Source organism: Phascolarctos cinereus, unplaced genomic scaffold, assembly GCF_003287225.1.
Source record: "Phascolarctos cinereus isolate Bilbo 61053 unplaced genomic scaffold, phaCin_HiC Scaffold_726;HRSCAF=1367, whole genome shotgun sequence".
NCBI lineage: Eukaryota > Metazoa > Chordata > Mammalia > Diprotodontia > Phascolarctidae > Phascolarctos > Phascolarctos cinereus.
In genome coordinates this window covers 236,436,759-236,445,496 of record NW_027556098.1, presented here as the reverse complement: position 1 = coordinate 236,445,496, position 8,738 = coordinate 236,436,759, and the positions used below count along the sequence as shown (strand labels likewise).

The 8,738-nt window shown below is 35.9% G+C and overlaps 1 pseudogene; it reads right to left on the bottom strand.

Moving 5' to 3' along the window:
- Nucleotides 1–5,932: 5,932 nt before the first annotated feature.
- On the bottom strand, nt 5,933–7,285 carry LOC110220776 (dynactin subunit 2-like; annotated as a pseudogene).
- Between the last annotated feature and the right edge of the window lie 1,453 nt (nt 7,286–8,738).

The following is an 8,738-nucleotide window of genomic DNA, read 5'->3' as shown; positions in this document are numbered from 1 at the left end:
GTTGATCATTACACAATATTGCTTTTACTGTGTATAGTGTTCTCCTGGTTCTACACAATTCACTCAGCATCAGTTTGTGTAAGACTTTCCAGGTTTTCTGAAATCTGCCTAAACATCATTTCTTGTAGAACAATAGTATTCCATTACATTCATATATCACAACTTTTTCAGCCATTCGCAATCAATGGGCATCCCCTCAATTTCCAATTCTTTGCCACAAAAAGAGCTGCTAAAAATATTTTTGTATATATGGGTCCTTTTCCCTTTATTATGATCTCTTTGGGATATGGACCTAGTAGTAGTATTGCTGAATCAATGTGTATCCAAGTTTTATAGCCCTTTGGATATAGTTCTAAATTGTTCTCCAGAATGGTTGGATAGGTTCACAACTCCACCAACAAAATATTAGTCTTCCAATTTTCCCACATGCCCTCCAACATTTATTATTTTCCTGTTTTGTCACGTTAACCAATATGATAGGTGTGAAGTAGTACCTCAGAGTTCTTTTAATTTCCATTTCTCTAATCAATAGTGATATAAAGCATTTTTTCTTATGACTATAGTTAGCATTAATTTATTCATCTGAAAACTGCCTGTTCATATCCCTTGACAATTTATCAATTGGAGAATGACTTGATTATTACAAATTTGGCTCAGTTTTCTACATATTTGATAAATGAAACTTGTAACAGGTAAACTATTTCTTGCTCTCTTATTTTGCTTTTTAAAAATCACCCTTTACGTCTAAATCATGTACCCATTTTGACCTTATCATGGTATATTGTGTGAAATGTTGGTTTATGCTTTACTGTTTTGCAATTTTCCCAGGATATTTTGTCAAATAGTGAGTTCTTATTCCAAAAATGGAGTCTTTGGGTTTATCAACCAGTAGATTACTGTAGTCATTTACTGCAGTGCCTTGAGTGCCCAAGCTATTCCACTGATCTACCACTCCATTTCTTAGCCGGTGACAAATAGGTTTGATGATTGCTGCTTTACAATATAGCTTTTGATTTGCTATGGCTAGGTCACTTTCCTTTCATTTTTTAATTAATTCACTTGATATTCTTGACTTTTTGTTCTTTCAGAGGAATTTTGTTATTTTTTCTCACTCTATGAATTATTTTTAGTACTTTTATTGGTATGGCACTGAATAAGTAAATTAATTTAGGTAGAATTGTCATTTTTATTTTATTAACTTGGCTTACCAATTAATTCTAATTCTAAGTATATAGCTATGACTTTATTTGTGAGAAAAGTGATTTGTAATTGTGTTCATATAGTTCCTGGGTTTGTTTCAGCAGGTAGATTCCCAAATATTTTGTAATGTCTACAGTAACTTAAATGGAATTTCTTTTTTTATTCTCTCTTGCTGCTGGGCTTTGTTAGTAATATATAGAAATGTTACTGATTTATGTGGGATTATTTTATATCCTGCAACTTTGCTAAAGTTGTTTATTGTTTCAAGTAGGTTTTTTTTTTTATTTTATTCTCTAGGATTCTCTTAGTATACCATCATATTAACTGCAAAGAGTGATAATTTTGTTCCCTCATTGCCTAGACTAATTCCTTCAATTCTCTTTTCTTCTCATTGCTAAAACTAACATTTTTAGTACAATATTGAATTATAGTGGTGATAATGGGCATCTTTGTTTGCCCTTAATCTTATTGGCAATCTTCTAGCTTATCCCCATTACCGATAATGATTGCTTATGGTTTTAGATCTATATTGTTTATCATTTTAAGGAAAACTCCATTTATTCCTATGGTCTCCAGTGTTTTTAATAGGAATGGGTGTTGTATTTTGTCCAAAGCTTTTTCTGCATCTATTGAGATAATCATATGATTTCTGTTAGTTTTGTTGTTGATGTGGTCAATTATGTTCGTAGTTTTCCTAATATTGAACCATCCCTGCATTCCTGGTATAAATCCCACCTGGTCATAGTGGATTTTCCTAGTGATAAATTACAGTAATCTCTTTGCTAATATTTTATTTAATTTTTTTGCATTAATATTGATTAGGGAAATTGTTCTATAATTTTTTATCCCTGTTTTGGTTCTTTCTTGTGCAGGTATTAGCACTATATTTGTGCCCTAAAGGGAATTCGAGGACTCCATCTTTTTTTTTTTTTAAATAGTTTATGTATTCATTGGGATTCATTGCCCTATTAATGTTTGATAGAATTCACTTGTAAATCCCTTTGGCCCTGGAGATTTTTTCTTAGGGAGTTCATTGATGAGTTGTCCAATTTACTTTTTTCTGAAATGGCATTAAGTTTTTATTTTTCCTTTTGTTAGTATGACCAATTTATATTTTAGTGAATATTCATTCATTTCACTAAGATTGTCAAATGTATTGGCATACATTGGGAAATGCAGCTCCTAAGTATCTTGATTTCCTCTTCATTGGGGTAAATTTACCCTTTTCATTTTTGATGCTGGTATTTTGGTTTTCTTCTTTCTTTTTTAAATTAAATTAACCAAAAGTATATTTTTTTTCAGAAAACTGTTAGTTTTATTTATTAGTTCCATAGTTTTTTTTTTTAATTTCAATTTTATTAATCTCTCCTTTGGTTTTCAGAATTTCTTATTTATAGTTTTTATTTTATTTTATTCATAGCTTATCTATAGCTTTTTCAATTTATTTTTCTAAAATAGGGTTAAGTATTCTAGTTCCTCTTCTGTTAATTATGGCAGTTTATATTTCTGTAAATATCCAACCATTTTGCTTAGATTGTCAGTTTTACTGGGATATAATTGTGTAAAATAAATCTTCATAATTATTTTTATTTCATCTTTATTAGAGGTGCTTTAATCCTTCTAATTTTTTATTCTTATGATTTTTTCTTTAAAAAAAATCAGGGGGCAGCTAGGTGGTGCAGTGGATAGAGTGCTGGCCCTCAAGTCAGGAGGACCTTAGTTCAAATCCAGCCTCAGACCAAACACTTGATGTTTATTAGCTGTGTGACCATGGGCAAGTCACTTAACCCCAATTGCCTAAAAATAAAAATAAATAAATAAATAAAAAATCAAAATGACCAATAATTGATTTTTTTTCTCTAAAACTAGCTCTTAGTTATATTTATTTGTTCAATGTGATTTTTAATTTGAATATTATTAAGCTTTTATTTTCAGGATTTAAATTTTGGTATTTAGTTGGAAATTTTCATTTTATTCTTTTTGTGTTTTTTTTGTTTTGGTTTGGTTTTTTATGGCGTGACCCATTTATTGATCTGCTCTTTCTCTCTTTTATTCATGTACACATTTAGAAGGACAAATTTTCCCTTAAGCGCTGTGTTGGCTGCACCCTACAAATTGTTGGATGTTGGTTTGTTATTTTCGTTCTCTTTAATGAAGCTATTGATTGTTTTTAAGACTTGTTCTTTGCCATAGTCATTCTTTATGGTTAGAGTATTCTATTTCCAAATAATTTTTAACCTTTGCTTCAATAGGCTTTTTTTAGAATGTAATTTTTACTGCAGTATAGTCTGAAAAGGTTTCATTTAATACATTTTTCTGCATTTTTTGTGAGGATTTTATGCCCTAATATATGGTGCATTTTTGTGAAGGTGCCATTTACAGGCGAGAAAAGACATATTCTTTTCTATTCCCATTCACTTTTCTCCAGTCATCTGTCACATCTAACTTTTCTAAAATTCTACGCATTTCCTTATTTCTTATTTATTTCATGATAAATTTATCTAGTCTTTTGAGGGAAAAGTTGAGTTCCCCAACTAGTATGGTTTTGCTGTGTATTTCCTCCTGTAAGTCATTTAACTTTTCCCTTACAAAATTGGATGCTATGCCATTTGGTGCATATATGTTTAGTAGTAATAGTACTTCATTGTTTATGGTACCTTTTAGCAAGCTGTACTTTCCCTGCTTATTTCTTTTAATTAGGTCAATTTTTGTTTTGCTGGGTCTGAAATTATATTTGCCACCCCCTGGCTTTTCTGCTTCAACTGAAGCATAATAGATTCTGTTCCATCCTCACTTAAAAACAACAACACAAATGCAACTCTGGGTGTGTCTCCAGGTCTCAAGTGTGTTTATTATAAACAAAATATTGTTGAATTCTGATTAATAATACATTCTGCTATCCATTTCTCTTTCATGGATGAGTTTATCCTATTCATATTCACAGTTATGATTAATAATAATGTATTTCCTCCTATTTAATTATTTATCCTTCTTTCTTTTTATGCCATCCCTCCACCAAAGTATATTTTGCTTCTGACCACTGCCTTCTTTTATTTTTCCTCCCTTTTATCAGTTTCCCTTTCTCTACTTTCCCTTCCCTTTCTACTTCTCTGTAGACAAAATATATATTTATACCCAGGTTTTTTTTTTTGTGTGTGTGTGTGTGTGTGCATTCATAGTCTTCCTTTGAAATAGTTCAGGTAAGAATAAGGTTCCCTGGTGCCCTCCCACCATCTTTCTCTCCACTGTAGAGGCTCTTTCTAGAGTGCTTCTTTTATGTGAGACAATTTTTTCTGCTTTCTTTCTGTCCCTTCTCCCATCCCCCAATTCAACCCCACTTCCTCATCTATCCATTTTCTGAGATCATTCCAAAATAATGGAGTCACTACTTTGCCCTGTATCTATGTGGAGTTTTCCTAACTAATAATGACAAATTTCTTAGGAGTTACATGTATTATCTTCCCATATAGGAATATGAACATTTAAGCTTATTGAGTCTCTTATGTTTTCTTTTTCATGTTTACCTTTTTATACTTCTCTTGAGTCTTATATTTACAAATAAAATTTTCTATTCAGCTCTGGTCTTATCATCAGGAATTCTTGAAAGTGCTCTATTTCATTAAATATACCTTTTCTCCCTTAAGAATTATACTCAGTTTTACTTGGTAGGTTTATTCTACCTCCTTTGCCTTCTGGAATATCATATTCCATGCTTTCAATTTCTTTAAAATTATAGCTGTTAAGTCTTGCGTAATCTAGCATGTGGCTTCACAGTTTTTGAATAATTTAATTCTTGTTACTTAGAGAATTTTCTCTTTGAATGGAAACTTTGGGATTTTGTTAAAATATTCTTAGGAATTTTTGTTTTGTGATGTCTTTCAGGAGCTATTCAAAAGACTCTTTCCATTTTTATTTTACCCCCTGGTTCTAGAATATGAAGGCAGTTTTCCTTAATAATTTCTTGAAATATGATGTCTAGGCTCTTTCTCTGATCATGCATTTTAGGTAGTCCAATAATCCTTAAATTATTTCTCTATGATCTATTTGTCTTGTTAGTTGTTTTCCCAATGAGATATTTCACATTTTCTTCTCTTTTTTCATGTTTTGATTTGTTTTGATATTTATTGACTTTTCATGGTTTCATAGCTTTAATTTGCCCAATTCTAATTTAAAGGAATTACTCTCATCAGTGAGGTTTTGTACTGCTTTTCCCATTTGATTAGTTCTCCTTTATAAGATGTTATTTTCCTGACAATTTTTGTGCCTCTTTTACTCAGCTATTTGTTTTTTTTTAATAATGTTTTGCATTGCTCTCATTTATTTTCTCAACTTTTCCTCTATCTCTCTCATTTAATTTTGAAAAATTTTTTTTAGCAATTCCAGGATTTTTTTTACAGCACAACAGCATTTAATGATCAGAAAGTTGTACGGTTAGCCACAAGCAACTGTGTACCTCTACTCCCACCACATTACAAGAATGCAATGTTACACATGGGTTAGGAAAATGGCTGTTTCCATGCCCCTCCCAGGGTCTAACAGGAGATGCTTTCCTTTGGCCACCACTATTTAATGTATCCAAGGGGTCTAAGTTCCACATGCAGGAGCTCCTCTCCTTGAAGGAAGGGGGGACATAGGATTTGTACAATTAAGGAAAGAGAGAACAAAGCCAGACTCAAACTGATAAGTACAGGACACACACACAACAGGTCAGAGACCACCCCTCTACTTCTGCTCATTTTCCTACTTTCTTTATTCATGTGTTGATACTGGCAAAATTTCCCTCCACCATGACCAGGTTCTCCTGCGTTGTGGCCTGTATCTGAGCCAATAGGGCAGAGCTATCCTTGAAAAAAAAAACAGCGGTCATCTGCTGGGTGGTATCCAGATGTGTTAGGAGCTGATCAAACTGCAGCTGCTTGATGGTAACAAGTCACTGTACAAGCTCAGGAAGTGTAGCAGCAATGGGACTCCAGCACTGAACTGTCTCATACAATTTATGTACCTTGCTTTGTGTGTCTGCATCCTCCATGGCAGATTTATGCTTAACAATCTCATTCACTTTCCCGAGGTCACTCTGTTTCCACCTGATCCGGAGCAGCAACATCCAGGGTGCTTACCTTCACCTACAACAGCTGCACCATTTCCATCAGACAGGATCCCTGAAGACCCACAGACAAGGGATTCTGAGGGTCCTGCTCACAGTGCACTGTTGCCTCCAGCTCTGACAGCCATTTCTCAAGCTGTGCAACCTTTGCAGCCTAAGAGAACTTGTGTTGCTCAGACTGAAAATGAAGCTCATAAGTGACCAGGCTGCTGTCAGGGGTGGGGGGCGGCAGCATCCTTGCCCCCTACCCAGCCCCTTTGCTTCTCTTTCCTGACTCTAATTGCACCAATAGATGGTTGGTCAGGGCTCCATCAGGGTCAGTGAGGTTGATGGCAGCATCAGGTCCCAGCAGCTTCTCTAGGTGGGAGGCAATGACTTGCTGCTTCAGGACACCGAACTGTTTGGCCAACACCACAGGGGTCAGCTTCTGCTCAGCAGCTGACTCTTTCACTGTGGCCTTTATCTTTTCCACCTCAGTCATTAATTCTTTTTTTCTTTTTTTGGCTAGGCAATGGGGTTAAGTGACTTGCCCAGGGTCACACAGCTAGTAAGTGTTATGTGTCTAAGGCCGGATTTGAACTCAGGTCCTCCTGAATCCAGGGCCAGTGCTCTATCCACTGTGCCACCTGTCTGCCCCTCAGTCATTAATTCTTGAACCTCATATAAGTCACTGGAACATCTGTTGGGGTATCTCCTTCAGCTCCAGTTCCTCTCCAAGCATTTCAAACTCTTCAGATTCATATTCTGTCCTTTTGGTTTTCCCAATACAATCTGAAAAGTCAAATCACTTGGTCTCCACTCTTTTGTCTTTGACCTTGTCATAGGCAGCATTTGGGTTGACAATGATGTGCTCCATACTTGTACTTTTCAGCTCCTCTAATCAAATTCTGCGTGATCATCTTCAAGGAGGTCACTGGTCTCATAAACATTTTGTTCATTTCTGGCAATGCCAGGGAGATCAGCATATTGGGCTTCCAGCATGACAGTGGCAGAGGAGGGCAGGGAAGACAGGGCAGGGGGGTCTGGGTAGGGCCAGAGCCAAAGCTCAAGCTCTGCCAACAGAAGAAGCTATTCAGAGTCCTGGTCCAGGGCTTAGGCAGATGCAGCAGCAAGGATAGCTAAGGGGCACAACGTCTTCTATTCCAGGAATTCTTTTTGGTATTTTGCCCCATTCCCATTTTCCTCTGAGGTTTTGTTTGTAGCTATTTTGACAAAATATTATTTTGAGGTTGTGTCTTGATTGTCATGAATAAAATCTGCAATACCTGAGGAATCAAAGGTTCAAGCTCCTGAGCATATCAATTTATTGCTAAGCCACAGAGTTGTGCAATAAATCTGGACCAGTCTTGACTAGACCCTGAATACAGATTTTGCATAAATTTTATATATTATAGGAAAACAATAAACAGTATATAAACTAGGATATAAGATTAGGCAATCTGATTTCTTATTGGAGAAAAGGTTAAGGATTTTGCAAGTTCAGAGAGGAATAATGAGTTTTGGGACTTCCCCATATGTGACACAGGATGCCATTCAGTTCCCATATTTGGGAAGGGAAAGGCAGAAAATGAAACCTAAGTCTCAAATGGAGTCAGTTTTACAAGATGGAGTCAGTTTGAGTCACACAATTCCCACATAATCTTCCCTATCACCATAGTAACTTTTTATGGTCATATTTTTATTGTTGTTGGCTAATTATTCTAGCTTATTTCTTGGCTTTGAACTTTATGTTAAAGTTGGGCTCTATTCTCAAGGTGGAGGGGGGAAAGGCACTGTCCCAAGCTTCAAGCTCTTTCACACTGTTGTTTTCAAAGCTTATTCTGGGGTTATGGAAATTTTTGGTTCTTCTAAGGTGATGTGATCTGGGGAAAGGTGTAGTGACTGCTTTCCTGTTCTGGCCTTGGTTCTGTACCCAGAAAAGGTCCCTGATCCCTTGAAATTACAACACATACTGTTCCTCAGGCACCCTGCTCTCTTGCAATCAGAAACAATATCATTCTTCTGAGCCTCTACTCACTTGAGAACATGCTCTTCATGAACCTTACCTGCTCATGGCTGATCCACGCCCTTGAACCTGTGACCCAGAAGTTCATATAGACAATGAAATTGCCAAAATGTGTCCAGTCCTGGATGCAGTGCTAACGCATATATCCCCTGGAATCTCCTTCCTAGCACATGCCCAATCCCCTTAGCATCTCTGGCTTGAGAGATCCTGAAGATGCTTCTGTTGCTGCTGTCACCATCATCAAGTTCCACCACTGGTGTTACATCCACATGGACTCTGGCCCAGCCCTCACCTGAACATCACAGATCTCTCCTTCCAATCTCTTTAGTTGTCTTGGGTTAGAAGAATGTCTTACTCCGACTTTTAGTTGTCTCTGCTGCTCAAAATTCTATTTGAGGCATTATTTCAAAGTTGTTTAGATGGTAATGT